Genomic DNA, 18,605 nt, shown 5'->3' on the forward strand with positions numbered 1-18,605 from the left:
ACTTTCCATGCCACTTTAACAGAAAGTGCACCATTTTCAAGGCCATGCTACAAACAGGCATTGCTAATCTGTGCTGGACGAGCCCAGCATATCTTCACACAAGCCAGTTCATTCTTCTGGAGTTTACAACACATAGATCCAGAGAGCTCTCCCTTCAGATGTTTCTAAGAATTCATTGTCCAAGTCTCTCTCTCCACAGCTATTTGCACAAAAATCTGAAAAGGAACAAAACCACCCCTGAGCAGAGCTAAAGCACACGGGCTGAGCTGGTGACAGACCAAACCTAAGGCTCTCTTACGGAAAACATGACACCACATCAGCTAGCAAATGGGCCTAAATTATTGCATTTGCATAACTGCCCTGGAAGACATAGTTTCTCCTACAAAAACATTGGTTTTCTAGTTTTATTCATTTCCTTGCAAATCCAGAAAAGTCCATTGGGAGGCTAAAACTAATACTTTTATTAAGCAAAGGAGGGAAAGAAAACTCTGAAAAAGTACCCAAAACCACAGAAGTACTTCCAAAGAACTGAAAAAAATGCAAATGCAAATAAACCAAGAAAGTAAAATAGTCCAACTTGGTCTCCCACTCATTTATTGCCACCAAAGCTTAATGAATTGTTTTAAGTATTTTAAAGAACCCTGCAATAAATTCATTAAAACAAGCAAAGAATTTTAAGCTTTGATATAATTTTGCTTTTGTATATGTATCATTTAAATATACTAAACACATTAATATGCTTAAGTCCCATCTCAGCCAGATAAACGTTTCCTTAATTCCAGAGAGTTACTATCACGGGTACATGTAAATTTATGCTTATGAGTTTGCAGAACGTTAGACTAAGCTACTGAAAATAAAGTGGTTTGAATGAACAATTGAAAAGAAACTGCTTCAGCTGTAATAAAGAGGAAGCCCACATCAATGTACCGTCCTAAAATTTGGTATGGAGACTGGTTCTCACAACACTGTACAAGCAGCACATTGGACTAGTTACATGCCAAATTTGTTGCTGGGGACCTGAGTCCATAAAAGATCATAAGGAAACAGCGTAAACAGTCTTCACTCCTTTGGTTTGAAACTATAAACACCTACTTAAAATATAGGAACAGTGATAATATTTTTATTACTTCCCCACTGGAATTTATCATCACAAGTTTTGCTCATCATTCAATAAAAAAAATTAAATTCCCTTCACCTGAAGCTCCTGTAAAACTTTCCACCTTGTAGAGGTGTGGCATGGGGCTTTTTTAAAGCCACATTTCCAGAGTGAACAGAGAACTCCCAGTCCCTTCTCAAAGCATGTCTGACCAGCTCACTTCATTCCATGGTTTATAAAGTAAAGCAGAATCAGCACTACACTTCAGTCACATCAGTAAGAAGCAAATACTTCTGCAAATACTAACCAACCTTAAAAAACTCTTCCAGCTGTTTGCTGTTATAGAGAGCAGGTATATTGGCAGAAAACTGCAAAAGATCTTCAGCACATTGCCTTCTTTCTTCAATCACCGTTTCATCAAATCGCCCTGGAACAGACACATAGATGGTCATGACAGTTTTAGAAATAACTACACATTTATTTTGCAATAATAACTACAACAAAAGAAAACAAATGAGACAAAAGCAACCTTCTGGAGACAATGCCCTGAGTCTATGAAAGTCACTTCAACGCTTCAGGAGAACATAGCAAATCTTCAAACTTCCTATTCTCAATTGTCCCTAGAGTCCCGTCGTCCGCAATCCACTCGGATGATGAAAGCTGGCAGCTACGACAAGAATCCTTCGCCCTCTCATCGTAAGAATATGTGAGGCAACACTCTTGATTAGCCAAGAGACACTAACGGATGTCCAGTGTTATCTGACAATAAATGATACATGCACAATTTGACAATATGCCAGTCAGTGTCAGCCTTGATTACGGCCCAAATCCTGTAAGGAGCTGAGCAATCTTCACGTATTCTCAAGAACAACGCACAATATGAGCGGGTAGTAAACAAAGTATTACTAAAAGCCCCCAAACAGATCTTCAATTCCAAGGTGCCATTTATGGAGGAGACAAAGTGTAGGGGAGATGGTGAAGCCCTGCTACCAGGCACTGAAGCTTTCCTCTGAAGTAGCTCCATGCAGACAGGGTCTCATCTCCTTCTGGATTCAAGAGGTAAACAGAGCTGGGAAGCAGCTCATTTACTAAAATGTATGAACCTTCCTTTTTCTCTACCCAGCACCCAAAACATTCCAATTAGAAAAAACATACTTAAAAAACAATCCCTTCAGTTCACCTGAAGAGATTTGCTTCTCAGGAGAAAACCCTTGGACTGCTACCTTAAATTCACATCCTTCACAATTGCACACAACTTATTTTAGCTTTTTATATCAACATCACTTTGTTGTTGAAATAGTTACAAGTTTACAAAAGGAAAAGGGCAGAGGTTAACAGTAATAATTGGAGGAGAATAGAACAGATATTGCAACAGCTATACAGAGGGGAAAAAAGGACTGGGAAGACAAGTTGAAGAAACAGTACTGCTATAACAGCATGACCAGAAAAATAAGAACCACCTGTGACAGCTCTGTGGCATTAACCTTTGAAGAGGACAAAAGCAACATTGCATACAAAAGCAAAATTCATTTATACTTAGAGCAAGCAAAAAAATAATCCCAGAAGAAAGTATCAAAGCAGGATTCTTTCCAGAAATTCTTCAAGTAAATAGCTCCTGCCCATGCGGTACCAGAAAAAAGAAAATAAAACTAAAAAGACACACACATACTCACAAGATCACAAACAAAGCTTTTGGGGCTTATTTTTCCCATGAAAGAAAAGAAAAGACATCATTGGGCTAATTTTCAGCTGGACTGGTTCCGTGCCTTGCTCACCCCGCCGTTTCAGCTGTACAAACAGGAGCAGCTGTACAAAAGAGTGAGCAACAAGCAAGCAGAAAGAAGGCAAAAGCAGTGCTACCATGGTGAGTGGCAACATTGAAATCAGGCCCTATTAAACTGCTCATCAAACTTCCTAAGTCTTCAGAGCAACACTGGGGGTGCATTAGGGCTCTTGGTTCATTCCATGCAAAATTGGACATCATGGTAAGAAAACAAATTCCCTCAGCAAAGCACAGCAGCATGGGCCAGTTAAATGAACCTACAAAAAAATCACACAAACGCTGTTACAATGCAGCAGAAAATCAACTGTGAAAAAGTAAACACTTAACAATACCAGAAACAGACAACTTTTGCAAGAAAGTAACACTGTAAGATATTTTTCCTCGTTTCTCAAGAACCTCTCCCTGTTTCATTTCATCAAACTAAATAAAAACTGACTTTCCTTATCCACATCTTTCTCAGTATCTCCACTGGGCGCCAGATAGGACACATGGGGACCAGCCCTGTGAGGCTAACCAGTGTACATTCACCCACTGCCAGGCAGCTGCAAAGCTCACAGGTAGGAGCTGAGCCTGCCTGGCCCTCAGCAGCACCAAAGCATGTGCTCTCTTCTTACTCAGCTGCCATTCCACAGACTTTGCAGAAGTATAATTACATTTGCAACCGCCTTCACTCTCAAATTTAGCTGATATTAGCCACATCAGTAAGGGGTTTGACTTTCTGGCAGCACAATTACACAAGCCTTAGTTACTTAGGAAGCTGAGCTAAAAACAAATAAAAATACATGTTTGAACAGAGCAACTGAAACATTAGTCAGTGTCACATTTTCCAGCCCATTAGCATCATGATACACTATCAGGAAAACTGCTTCTAGAACTAGAGGGCTTTAGGGGAAGGAAGAACATTATTCAGTACTGGTTCAGTTCACAGACCTCCTGGCATCTTGCTGGCAGTTTAATTCCCAGGCAACCCTGCCTAACTCCTTCCTCCTTCTCCTTTTTTCATACTTTCAAGCAATGCTGTATTGCTCAACACTTTCATCATCACCCTTCTCAAGGAAACGCTGAAAGGTGCTTACACAGCCAGCTGACTCTCCAAACATTTCTTTTAGGATGTCATTCTCCATCTAAATCAACATTATTTCAGCTAATCTTTACAATCTCTCAGACACACATAAAATTCATTCTAGAGATCGCATCTTTCTGATATTTTTAAGAAGTGTCAACTACAACTTTAGCATGAAACACAGTTGTTACTCCTCCAGTGATGTTCCATTCAAAACTTTCTATTTACATGGAAACAAAATGTAAATTTCTGTGCAAAGAATGCACCATCAATTTTGTGGAGAAGACCTGAAGAACAAAACACCCAGCAAGATTTGTGTTCATGTTTCAGTTAGTTTCTCACAAGACTTCCTACTGTACACAACACCGAATTCATAAATATGTTACTTCATTCAGTGTCTTCAAATACAAAGGGCATCCTTTTGTGAGCTTTGTAATGTAAATCATCTTTCTGACTCACTGCTAACAAGTCACCAATATCTGGGGGGGGGGTTGTTTCTTTTTTGGTGGGGTGCAGGGTGTGTACTAATTTTTATACTGAAGTGCATTTCTGCAGTTGTTAGATACAAAACATAAAGATTTACCCATATTTTGGTAAAATGCCATGTATAGTCAACATACGGAAATACTTAAAAGTGTCCAACAATAACAACAACAAAGAAGTTGTTTGAAAGTACTGAAGAAAATTATGTTGATGCATATTAGGATAGGACAGTAATCCTGTACCAGAATTAGGTATCACAATTTTAACAGCTGGATTTGTTAACACATTTTAGATTTCTGTGATCAGATTCACTGAGGTTTTTCCTATAAAATGGGTGAAAAAGGTTCAAGTGAAGTACAGAGAAAGTCAGATGATTTCTTTTTCCCCATCCACAGCATGTTTCCTGCTTTGATGCAAGCAACTCTACTGCAACAGCATAAAAAAACCATGCACTTCGTGGCAAATCTTTAGTTGCACGAAATAACGGAAGCACAGCATGACACATTTGTTTTTAAATACATCTTAGTTCTCCACACCATCTCCTGAAACTCTGAATGCTGAAGTGGAGATGCTCTTCAGGTTTAACACTTCAACTAAGTTCGACTGTCAGAACCACCAACGCTCATTTTGCAAAGTGCACTCTCTGCAAAACAATAGGTGCATATATTAGTTAAAGCACAGGAATCCAAAAAAAAAAATTTAAAAAACACCAGCTGCCAGCAATTCTACTCACAAGTTTAATTAGAAACTAGTCTAAAAGCTGCAACAATTGTAACATCACCACAGGGAAGAAACACTGCTGAAATGGTCCATCAGAGCAGCATGGAAACAAAAGATCTTCAGAGAGATGGACCTTGCAGGCCATCACTAACAGAATGAGACTGAAAACAAGTTTATCAAAACCTTGTTATCTACTAAGATTATATTTTTGCTCTAGTACAAAAAAATACTAGGATTTTTATTTTAAATTAAAATGAATCATATGGCAGTTACCATGTGTACAATTGAGCTGGAAGGATACACAGTAAAATTTTATGTTGTAAATTCAAAGATAACTCTTAGATTGGAGAGTCAGACAGTTCTGTTCCTTTCAGCTATGTACCAATCTTTTAAAATTTGTTTTTACATTGCCTCCACTTTGCTGTATTCTTCTGTGTCTCAGTTTCATTTAAATGTAGTGGGGTTTATTTTCGTTTAGTTTCAAAGAGCTTTTTTATAAATAACTGCATTGAATGTTTCTGTGGATTGCCTTCTCTCACAATGTACATTGCAGTCACTTTTGTTCACTAAATACAATAGAAGAAGGATGTTTTTCAGAAGGGATTTCACTCAATTCTTCCCTTGCTTACAGAGCTAGTGTAAAAATAGTTAATTTGCATTTAGAGCAATTTTAAATTATTTAAGATATTAGACACCTGTACTCTCTTCCACCCTGATTCTCTTTTACCCCTCTCTTTTCTCCCCTATGAATAGCTATCATATCTTCTACCTGAAATTAAATTATGCTTTGCAAATACTAGCTTTGTAAATACTTTGTCCAGTGAGAACTCTACTCTGTAAATCATATATAAAATAATCTCAGAATGGAACTAATACTACATGCGTTATTTAACCATTATTGCCCATGCTCTGACATAGCACCAAAACTTAACCCCACTTCCAACTTCATAAATAAGCAAAAATAAAATTACATTAAACTTGGGTACGATTTGGCTGATGTGAAATACGATTTAAATCAGGAATTTTACCCAGCTCTGCGCAGAGAACCACAAAATTTGCATCAGAATTCAGCTTCATAGATGCATGCCAACAGATGTGAAACATGCTGGGTGCTAAAACATACCAGTCTGAGACACACAGAAAATTTGGGAAAAGAGCCTCTAGATTACCGCCCAACACTGCTAAAAAATGCCACACAAAGAAAACCTGCAAAAACAAGCACTAGATATGCACCAAAACACACCAAACGCTGTCTGGGTGCTAAAACGTGCACAACACATCCAAACCATGCACAAACATGTATGGGGATGAACATAAAAAAACAGACACAACAAATGGAAACTGCAAATACACATAAAGCATGCACTAGAGGTGTGGCAAAAAAATGCCAAACATGCTCAACGTTAAAAATGTTAAAAATACAGGAGGGAAAAAAAGATGTGGTAGCAGGATGCAAAAAGAAAAAAAAAAAAAAGGCAAACCCATGCTGAAGTGTGCTGTATGTTTAAAAGACCACCATATTTGAAACACATGGCAATGGAAAGCAACACTGCAGCAATGCCTAAGAAACAAAAATGATTTTTTAAAAAGTGCTAAAAGCTTAACAAAAAAAAAGAGCACGTGGGGAATTCATGCCAGAAGACAACAAGTCAAATGTACAGGACACCCAAAAGACCACTGCAGTAATGCCAAACATACTGGGACAACACTGTAAAAACCAAAATCCACACCAGAAAGTACATGGAAAACCCAGACCAAAAACAAGAGCATATGCCAGATGCATTTAAAAAATGCCAAACACCCTGGACACCGAACCCCACACAAGGTGCATAGAGAAACCATAAGCACGGACTGAATGCTAATTAAAAAAACAAAACAAAAGAAAACAAACCAACCTCCAAACTAAACCAACTTGTAAAGACCATAAAAAGGCTTTAACAACCCCAAAGCACCTTAGGCTCTAACAAGCCTGCCCCAAAACACTTCAGAAACTGAAAACCTTGCCAGAAAACACATTAAAAAAAAGAGCATCTGGTAGACTCATGCAAAAAAAAATGCCAAGCATGTTCAAAAACCATTAAAATGCCCAATAATTGTACATGGTAAATCCATGTTAAAAAACCCCACCAAATATACACAAAAAAAGTCCTACTGAATAACTATTAAATACACTGAAAAATCCTACAGTATATGAAAACAAAAAAAACCCCACACCACAACAAAGAAATCCTGGACACAAATAACATCATAGCCATACTCTAGGAACCAAAACCACAAAAACACTCCAAATCCACACTGGAAACCTTGCCAAAAAAGAGAGCAAATGCCAAAAAACCACCAAACATGCTGGACACTGAACATCAAGCAAAGTTCATTGAAAAACATAACACAGGCTGGATGCTTATAAAAAAATAACCCAAAACAAACTCGTAAACTCCATGGAAATACATTAGTAACCTCAAAACCAGCCCACAAACTAAAAAGTCCAACAAAAAATGCCTTATAAGCCAAAAAGCCAGACAAAAATGACAGAAAAAGACCATGAGGTAGATTCAAGCTAATACGACACCAAACACATTGGGTACTTAAAACCTGTTAAAATTCCCAGTAATTCTATCTGGTAGATGCACACAAAAAAAATCCAAACTCAAGCGGGACACTAAAAAAAAAACTATCAAAAAGCAACTCTCAAAACCCAACAAACTAAAAAGCCCCATTCTACAGGGTTAGAAATGCCTCAGAAACACTTACAAAGCACACAGCAGGTATATGCCAAAAAAAGGTCAAACATGCCGGGCTCACTGAAAAATGCTAAAACCTGCTTAACAACCTGCAGTGTATGCATGGGGAAAAAAAGCTACACCTAAGAAATGGGGGATACAGCAAAAAACCCTATATAAAGATGCTACAGCAATGCATTAAGAACCAAACACCTTGCCAAAAGAGCAAAGAATTCACATCAAAAACCTTGCCAAAGAAGTGACCACATGGGAGAGGTTTGCCAAAAAACATCCAACATGCTAGATGCTCACAACTACGCAGAAAAACCCAAAACAAAACTGACTGACTACAGCCACCACAGACTGGGTGCTTAAAAAAACAAAATACACTAAAACAACTTGTAAGTGCCATGGAAATGCCTTAGTAACCCCAAAAGCACTTTAGAAACCAATAAGCTCATCCAAAACCAAACCAAATACACATGATAGATGCATGTACACAAACGTCAAACACCTGTTGGACACTTTAAAAAAGAACTTTAAAATTCTTGGGAAAAAGGCTCAAAAGCAGGTGGTAGATGCACACCAAAAAGCAACAGTCAGCAACACCTCAGAAATGCCTCAAGAACACTCAGAGAGCATGCAGTACATGTATGCAAAAAGATGCCAAACATGATGAACACACTAAAAAATTGTTGAAAAATGCTTAAAAACCCAGTGGATATTGTGTGATACATAGGTACACCAAAAACATAGAGTTCATGCTGAACATGAAGAACACACACTAAAAAAAGTTAATTTTATAAACACAACACTGCTAAAAAATGTGTAGTAGGTGGAATTCTATACAGTCACAACACTTCACTGAAAGCCCACCTACAGCCCATCCATGAGGACATACACATCAGGATGAAGTTAAGACCTGTAAGAGCCAATTTTTTTTTGTCACTTGTTTCTCCTGTGGAGTCACAATCCTCTTGTGATCTCAAAAGCCTAGCTAGATAAAACTGACAATTGCAATCAAATTCCTATAATAAAAATTCTTTTCTGTAACAACCACTTAAGACTCAAATACAGCTCATCGCTAAAGATCAGACAGTTCATATATAAAATATTTTGTTTGCTGTTCAAGTGCTGTTCACAAAGCTAATATAGACTTTATGCTCCTGAAAACAGGGAATGTATGTTGTAAAGATACAGAACACATACATCAATAAGTATCTCATCTACTACATCTAACACAGTGGCAAAAACATAAAAAACTCTTATACATTACAAAAATAAAGAAAAGTATCAAGTTAGGATGCCAGCACACCTACAAGTTGAGTAGTAAAAGCACAAGGAAAATTTTCCATCCAGTTCCAAAACGAGATGTACTTATAAATAGTAAGTTATCAAAGAATTTCAGCAGGTCAGGAAGAAATTATGCTTACCAAACACTATTGCTTTGGCAAAAGGTGGAAAGAGCTCTGTGTGTCTGCATAGGTTTTTATGAATTTGCCAGAGATCTTTGTGCAGTTTCTTAAAGTCACTGTATCTCTTCCAAACAACTATCTAGAGCAGAGAAACCAGAGAGAAGTATTAGTGAAGTTCATTGTTCATATTACATCACACCACAAATACACTGGTTTAATCACATCAGAGCACTAACTTCAGCAAATTTGTTTAACAAAAATATGCAATCTGAACTGACAACTGTAAAAAGCATTAAAAATGGTCACTATCTGTCCCCGAGCTGCATTTTGGCTAACACTAGAGTGCATAGAAAAAAAATGAGTAAAAGCTGAAAGGCGGGCAAAGGCAGCGCTGCTTCAGTCACTCTGACATCCAGACCTACACAGGGAGCCAGTAAGAGAGGAAAAAATGCTGAACAGGAGTGCTGCACCATCCAACATTTAACACCACACTGTGCCTGGTGCAGCTGCAGGTGTGGGGAAGAGACAACAGCAAAAGAGAACACCAGAGAAGAGAAATCAATACAAGCAAGGGATTTCTAGGGATGGTACATTAAGCCCCCAGGACTAGAAAACAGCTCCTAAGCTGTCTTAGTAGTGTTGATTAGATGTAAATGCAAGCCCCCATTTTAAATGGTTTTTTTTGTAATAACACCAAAAAGAAAGAGTAGGTTCCTTTTGGAATCTAGACAAAAACTCCATCTTAGGAATACAAAAATGCCATCGGTTCATTATACCAGATACTCCTGATCTGGTCTTTCCAGAAAGTACTCATCTTCCAGTCAGGTATCCACCTTATCCTTCTTCCATCCCACTCTTTCCATTCAAGAAAGGAGGAGAACCCAGTGGGAAAATCAAACCAATTAAAGAAATAAACAATAAAATTTACACTTGACTGCTACTGGATTTGTTATCAGAGTGAAAAGGTATTAACAAAGATTTTTTTATATCCTGACCTCATTTTTGGTCAGACTCACTAAGCCATCACAATAAACCTCAACGCTAATGTAAAGTGATTAAAGTAGAACAGAAGGGAAAAAACAAGGGGAGAGAGAGACTGCATGCATTCAGCAGTTGATTCCACAGCTGCATCATTCAAATGTTTCAATTAACTTAATACAACTAACCACAACTTAAAATATTCCACATATTTCTGAATGATTTATCACGTTGCCTTCTCATGAGCAATCATAATTGAAAAAGTTTGAATTTTTTTCAAGCAAACCAGATTTAGAGCTAAGCAAAAGATTTGGATTTAGAGCTTTTTTGTTGTGGTTTTTTTTTTTTTAAATATTGCAATCAGAGGCCTTCTAAGTTTCAGCAGATGCAAGTCCTACCTGCAGAACAATGCAGATAGAAGAGGATTGTTAACAGTAGGTATGCAAAGCTTTAGTGTGGAAACACTCTACCCACCTTATAAATTTAGCTATACTGGAACCAGCAGTCCTGATTCAGACTCCCTTATTGGCACACATTTTCATGACTTAATTACAGCTGGTACTCAGTGAAGTGTAACACACAAGTGAGGAATCTCAAGAAGGCAAACTAGTCATTTTGCTATCAGAAATAATAATTTTTCAATGCTAAACTTTTATCTAATCCAATAGCCAGAAAGTGGATGATTAGCACTTCTTGAGCAGCGTGCATATAGAACACAAAATTGCCCAAGATGGTGAATTCTTTAAACAGTAAGTTACTGTATTGTCAGTACTTGGAGACAACATGAAAAGCTGCCAGAAAATAAAAGCATGAGATTTCATTCCACTAAAAAAGCATCATTTTTCACTGCTACAAGTGATCACTCAATAGTCAAGAGGAAAAAAATAAATACCCGTAAGTCACTTGCACAGCAAAAGCAGTCAAGGTTATCCTCAAATCTTTCAGAAGCTCATGGAAAACATGCCTTTTCATGCATACGGCTCAGCAAAGTTAGCAAAGTTCCCATTCTAACACCCTCATTAGAAATTAGATTTTGGAGGAAGGACACATTGTACTTTGAGGCCCAACGAAGCACAGCAAGGATATCATAAAACATATGTTAGACTTGTAATGCAATAAGGTGCTTGTCATGGCGAGAGCCAGTAGATCTCTATTAACTCATGCAATTCATCTGTTCCACAGTGAATAAGCCTTTCTCCTAAATGAAAAGGAAAAAACCCCACAGGCCTACCCTAGATACAACTGCCACATTGCCACCATCGGCCCCCAGAAGCAAGGAAATTAAAGGTAGGTCTGCTGGCCTTTCTGTATCTACTAACACCCCCCAACAAAACATGAATTTCTTTCATTCTTTTGAGAAGGAAGCCCTTACAAGGCTCTCTTCCTTCCTGCCCCAACAACAACAGCTGGGATTACATTGACTTGTAACTGGCTGCAGTGGGAGAGGTGCTGTAGTAAAGGCTTGTATCCCAAAGGGCAGCCAAAGGAAGTGACAGAAAACTGGCAAGTGGAATTGAGGTCACAGCACACAGCCTTATGTGCAGCTGTACATATGTAAAGAATGTACTAACATCACAGCAGTGGCATTAAGAGACTCCTGAAGGAGGAGGCAGGCACAGCTAAGTGGTCCTATGTGGATGTGGGAAGCAGGTTGCATGAGACAGATCCTAAAGCAACGCGGTGGTCGTGTGCACAGGATTTTCTGCTGAATTTCCAACTGAGCATTCTGGAAAACTGAGGTAATTTATTTTCAGTGGGAGCAGGTTAGGGCATAATCTTTCTCTTTCAAAGGCTGCCAAAGTTCTTTTTTTATTGTAAGAGGCCATGTAACAGAAAAGCTCTCAACATACGGGGTCTTCTGACTACAGTTCCCCTTTATGGCAACTACCATCTAGGATATTCCTTGTAATAACCAACTGTTTTCAGATAATGCTTGTAACAGAATCACCCCACAGCTAACATGCTATCACATGCAGAATAATTAATATGGTACAATGCAGGGTGGAAAAGGGCAACTATCAAGAAGTTCATCTCATATTTATGTCCTCTTAGTGTCTAGAGTATGTGAAACTGCATGGGTAACCTACAGCCACAGATCAAAGCAATAATTAAAATATATGGTTTTGCTGTTGCGTCAAAACTACTTAACATATATCCGTGCAACACTCTAGCTGAAAGACACTTACAATATTATTTTTCTGATGAATGGACTCATCAACAGCTCTTATAAAGTGCTTTTCCTCACAAATGAAGATTAAGGTAATGGCAGAATGTGCTCATGGATAAGTTCAATTCAGGAGTCTCCCTGGAAAAGGTGAACATCAAGCTACAAACTACAGTAACACAGTTCTAAACTAGACCCATGATCATCTCTGATTCTGACAGGTTATTTTAATCTCCTAGAGATTAAAAAAAAAAAAAATGCAAAAAGCACAAATGCTCATGCTTGCCTGATTCTCAAGATTTCAAAGAAGGATGCAGTAAAGGGGTGCTAGATATATTAGCCAATTCTCACCTCTGCCAAGCCACTAATCAGTAACTCTGATCACACAGAGATGCAATGAATTCAGTTACAAGCTCTTCCTTCATCAGCTCTGCAGGTTCTCCTCAACTGTAGTAAGAGACCGCACCAGAAACTGAACATATGCACGAGTTACACGATGTCTGAAAAGCCATAAGGTTGTGCTTTTGAGGGAAGATTTTGCAGATACAAAGTATAATTGTAACCATGTCAAGTCACTAGTCCAGAAAAAAAAATCAAGGGGAAAAAACATGGTTTCTTAATTCAATAGAAAAAAATCCAAAACACACACACGTGGTATATTTCACTCTCTCAATAAATGGCTCATGTGACTTTTGAGGTGTTTAAGAGGCACTAGACTACAGCAGACCCTTACCCTTAACCTCTTCAGAAGAGGCAAAGAATAAGCAATTTTAAAATTTTGTTGAAGTGTATCACTGGAAAATACTAAAGGAGCCTCAGAGAGACAGGCGCAATATATATGACTTACAGTCTAATCTCTCAACTACTCCTACACTCCTCCATTTTCTCTCTTCACTAATAGACAGTAATGGTGCAGGCTTTTCAGTGAAGTATTGGTTAAAGAGGAAAAGAGTACCTACAGCTGAGACCTAAGACTTGAATTGTGGACTGATCTCTAATTTTACCGGTAGGAGTTAAGTAACCATCAATTTGCCAATTCCAGCCCCGAGAAAAGAGCTTGTAAAGTTATCAAAGCAGTTTTGTCATCAAAAGACACTTCACTCCCTAAGACTTTGTTTCAAGTCACCATTCATCACTGAGGGATGAAATGCATCATGTTACACTAGCTACTGTTTTTAACTATGAAAGCTAAAGACAAATGGAAACATATGAAAATTGTTCGCTCAATTACAATGACAAAACACACAGCAACTGCTAAATTACATCAAAGATGCTTCAAAAGGCATAGTGTGATACATAAAGACATTTGCACAAGTTTAAACTGTTACCTCCTGGACATCCTCTGGATTTTTTCTTGAAACAATCTGAAAAGCAAAACAAAAATGAAACCGCGTAAGCGCTTGGATTTTCAGTTTGGAAGTTAAAGAGTAACATACAATGATTCATTGCTGAAGAGAAAAAATCTCAAAAAAGGCAAACAGCTGCATGGTCCTATGCATTCAGAAAGTTTTCATTCAGTTTTAGAGAAGTCTAATACCCAAAGGCAACACAGTGAGGGATTTCAGCAGCAGTCAGTCATGATCACACAAAGACAGATGCACATTCTAGGCAAAATGGCACAAAATGCACCTCTCAAAACAAAGCTACGTAGAGCACATCTCCTATCGTCTTTCCAGTCTCTTCCTATTAATCCGTACTAGCACCACATTACTCCCAATAAGAAGAGCTCATTAAGGCTACTTGGCTTAATATAAGCTGCACCTCACTGAGAATGTGAGGATTTGTATTTAGTAAGACAGTATTTCTACTTTACTTACAATCACCAGAGCGCAGACATGTCTGACTATCCTCACATATTTGTTTCTCCTTAAAAACTCTTTGCCTAATTAATTATAAATGGCTTTGTCCAGAGGAGAATTGCAGTGTAAATCAGGCTTGGCTGCACACCATAAAGAAGCCTGTATTTTGTTGTGATTTTTTTTTCTTTAAATAAATATTGATCACATAAGCCTTTGTAATCCAAGTTTTGTATTGGTCTTATAAACAGCAGTAAAAGCACATCCCCACAAACACACAAACCAAACAGAGACATCTTTAATTCATAACTGCAATTATCTTGTGCAAGTCAGTATATCCTTCATCATAAGAGCCAAAGCTGTTTAACAAAATAATTAGTCTACTGTTAGCTAAAGCAAAATAGGGCATTTTCAATCCAACTGGGACTATCCTCAGCAACACACCCCAGAATAATTGATGCCCTGAAGAGGTGATGCGTGTAAGAAAGCGCAGGGAGCCCACACTACTTGCACCCCAGAGACTCACACACCATCCCGCCGTACCGCGAGCACCACGCAGCTGATGCTCTGAGATGGAAGCCACTGAACCCACACTTTCCTCTTGCTAAGTGACAACAGCATACCTCTTATATTTCCCACAAACTTAGCTCTCTTCCTCCCTTCCATTTTTCAAGAATCCTTGCCAAAGCCTCCCAGATTTTGTACCACCAGTTTACTACAGCCCAGCCACTCATCTCTCACACAATTCGGAGGAGACAAGACGGAAAGAAGTGTTACCTTCTCTAGCAATCTCCCAAAAGACCTGAAACATTCTCCTTCGCAAGTCTAAGTTCTTTCTCTCACCTTGCACACCAAAGTCCTCTTCTTCCAGCGCAGGCTACATGGATAAAACCTTTCTCAACTTTTCCTCACTCCTGAGTAATCTAACGTTTGGCAACTTTACCAAATGTTAACCTTGGTGGCTGTTGCTGTTTCATTCACTACCAGGCAGTTTACAAGTACAATTGGTGAAATGTTTCTAACCTCTTTTTCTAATAGCTGGCGTACTTGATGCAAGGAGCCTGTACTGTAGAGCTGGGGAAAGAAAATATCACAGGCATGGCTACACATCACAGAGAACACCAAAGGGCAGACACCAACTGCTTTGCTTTGCAATTCACCTTTAGTTAAAGCCTTGCAACAGTTTTGGCAGCTAGGTAAGTTACCAGATGGGCAGAAGGAGACCCAGAGAGATGAGTAATTACCCAGCCAGTTAGTAAGAATCTGGAATAAAACCCAGAGGCCCTGTTTCACACTTGTTCTTATGTTACACCGCCTTCTATATCTACCAGCCATGCCAACTTTAAGTCAGTATGTAATAATTTATGTGTTGTCCTACTTTGTTCTTCATATCCTTTTCTGAAGGTCAATCTCAGAAGAGGTCTGCCCCTTCCACCCAACCTATAGTCAACCTAGAGACTTGGCAAAGATGACCCAATCCCCTAAATTTTCCATGTGCTTTTTAAATCCTTCCACAAGGATCAATGCAGTCAGCTCCTTCTGCAAATCTGTAATACAAGTAACTCTAACCTATTTTCAAAAATATCACTAGGATACCTACCAATGGGCTGAACTTGCATAATTACTGCACTAGACTCTGAAAAAAACAGAGATCCTACAAGGATCGTCAACATCAAGAAAAGTATTTCAGATTATCCCATTCCTCATCTGACCTGCAGATAGCCAACATAACTCATTAGAATTTTAATTATCATTAATAATTGTAATCTTCCAAGTTCTCTAAACTTTTATTAGTCATCTATATTTTCAGGCATCATTAAAGTACACTCCTCATATCACGACTTGCTAATATCTCTATCTGTTTCTGAGCACTTGGAAATGGGTATTAAAAAGCCAATATTAATTTAATCTTGTCTGCATTCACAATTATTTCACGGTTTACAAGTAAATAAAATATAAAGTCTCTGCTATACAAACAAAACTTTTAAGGAAAAAGCTGCAATAAGGACAGACCCCCCTTAGCACTCAGAAGAGACTGCATTGGTATTTATGCCTTGGGCCAGATGTTTAGAACATGCTAAACAAGTGCTTTCTCATCCATGATTATTTATCCATGTTATATTGAAACAGAAAGTTCCTTTAACTTCATTTCACAAAGGATTCGCTCATATACCACACTGAGGAACCACAAATCTCCACTAACACGTACTGACTACCCTAGATCTCAGCGAGAATGATATTCAACACAACGGGAAGATCCACCTCACTTTTTTCCTGGCGGTCCCCCAAAGTCGCTGAGCATCGGCTCAGCAAACGCAGCTGGAGTGGTGTGATATCAACCATGGAGCCAGATCACTGCAGGAATAGGAGGGAGGCATAGGAGGAAAGAAACAGAAAGGGTACCTGATATGTACACTGAATCCTTTTTAAATCATTTTATTCAATTTCCCAAATCCTCACTTCAAGTACTACGCAACAGATTACCAGGCAGAGTCCTGTTGAAACGAAAGTTATTTATATTTCTGCACTTGTGAGTCCAAAGCATCCTATGCTGAAAAAAACTGAAATAATTTTTCACTTTGAGGATTTGAGCTATCAAAACACTGTAAAGAAGTAATGATCTGTGGCTAGGTCAGTTGAATTTGGACAGCTCACAGACTGATCAGGTCCTTGCTCTGCACTAAATCACACACAGTCAGTGCACCACCCGATTCTGCACTGCCTCGCTTGGAAAGGCACCAGAGCACCCATAGTTTATGGGACAAGGAGAGAGAATGACATCCCCAACTAGTTAGCCACAACTTGATTTTGGACAATTCTACAGAAATCAAAACATCACAGAGAAATTTAAGTGGCTTTAGCCAATAAGAACAAACTCACCAGAGTAAAAAAAGCAGCAGAAGTTTTGGCTCATTACTATTAGTCCCTATTGCACTGACACAACTTTTTAGTACACACACACACACACTTGGCCCATCAAGAGCTAAGGCAGAAAGATGTGATGGCACTGTTCTCTCTGCCTGTATTTCAGGAAAAGCTTTTTAAATTAAAACATCATAGGAAAAAGCAACTCTTTTTTTCTCTTCACAAATACTAAGTTGTACTGGACTAAAAAGAACAGTTTAAACATATTTGTCCCATATTTGTGTTTGGAGAACTTGGACATGTATATTTGACCCAAAAATTTTTTCTTAATATTTTTAATTTTACAATATATAAACTGATCATAGGCTAATAACCTGACATTACAATCTCCATAAATATACAGAATGGTGTATTCTTTGAATTAAAAGGAAGGTGCTTATAAACATATGTTGCTCTCACAGGCAGGATGTCTACAGCTGAACTACGAGATCACAGGGCACTTAAAGAAACTCTGTCTCTCTGTGACACTTTTTGATGCTCTCAATGTATCCCAGCACACCTGTGAGCTAAACTCCCACTCCTCTAGCACCTATCCCCACATATTTACTCACTCTCCTCCCTTTTCTGGCATAATAGGAAAGTAGAAAAGAAAGCAAGGAATTTCCCTAGGCAAACAGACGGAGCTTTCAGCAAAGCCAGCACCAGACCAGCTCTCCCAACATCTGCAGGAGCTTTCCTGCTTCTCGTGCCAGGCCTGACTGACCCAGAGCCCTCTGCCCGGCCAGGCTGGACCCTGCTGGGCACGCTCAGCCCCATGTGCGGTTCAGGCAGCTCGGCGCTGCCAGCGTGGGCGCGCTGAGCCCACGCACTCCGCTCCCTCCCGCTCCTCCCGAGCTCGCTGCGCTGCGGGGCTGCCAGAAAGGCTGGGCAATCCCACGACAACCTATCCACGAGATCTGGAGCGGAAGAACGGGTAAAAAAGAGAAGGAGCTGTTTGTTTTTAAGCTGCTCTCTCATGCCCTGCAACGGACAGTAGGGAAATTGAGCGTCAATTGCAAAGCGCTCTGAGGCCATTACAACGTTGCGAGGCTTCAAGTTTGCAGGAGGCGGCCGGGGCTCGGCTCGGGAGGGGCCGCCGTGTCCCACCTTCCCTCCCTCCCTCCCACCCGTGTCCCTCACAGGGGCTTCCACGTCGCGGCCGGGCTCGCCAGGATCCCCACGGGCACGGCAGCCGCGGGCGCCGTTCCGCACCCAGCGGCGGCTTTACAGCCCAAACGCGGGGCAGGCCGGCCGCGGGGAGCCGCGGGGGTGAGGGGCTGGGCGGCGGCCGCCGACTCACCCGCGCGGTGACCTTGTAGACGGTGTGGCCGCGGGGGTGCCGGCGCGGCTCCGTCACGGTGTAGAAGCGGGCCAGGTCGGCGCCGCGCTCCCGCGGCTCAGCATCCTGCTGCTGCCCCCGCCGCGCCGCCCGGCCGCCCGGCACAGGCGGAAGCGGCGCCCGGGAACGCCCCGCCCCGCCCGG

General features: G+C 39.9%; 1 protein-coding gene across 5 annotated transcripts in view; it reads right to left on the bottom strand.

Moving 5' to 3' along the window:
* The window catches only part of RPS6KC1 (ribosomal protein S6 kinase C1), an 86,342-nt gene extending 67,775 nt beyond the window's left edge, over window positions 1-18,567 (bottom strand). For 2 of the 5 annotated variants that reach the window (XM_039567844.1, XM_039567843.1), the window contains exons 1-4: window positions 18,423-18,567; window positions 13,751-13,786; window positions 9,299-9,419; window positions 1,408-1,523 (exon numbers count right to left, since the gene is read on the bottom strand). The gene's annotated coding sequence lies outside the window, so the exon portion shown is untranslated. Of the gene's footprint in view, window positions 1-1,407; window positions 1,524-9,298; window positions 9,420-12,444; window positions 12,524-13,750; window positions 13,787-18,422 lie in introns of those variants that run through there. The other 3 variants (XM_010393604.4, XM_039567846.1, XM_039567845.1) reach the window with 3 other exon arrangements.
* Between the last annotated feature and the right edge of the window lie 38 nt (window positions 18,568-18,605).

This window comes from Corvus cornix, chromosome 3, assembly GCF_000738735.6.
Source record: "Corvus cornix cornix isolate S_Up_H32 chromosome 3, ASM73873v5, whole genome shotgun sequence".
Lineage (NCBI taxonomy): Eukaryota > Metazoa > Chordata > Aves > Passeriformes > Corvidae > Corvus > Corvus cornix.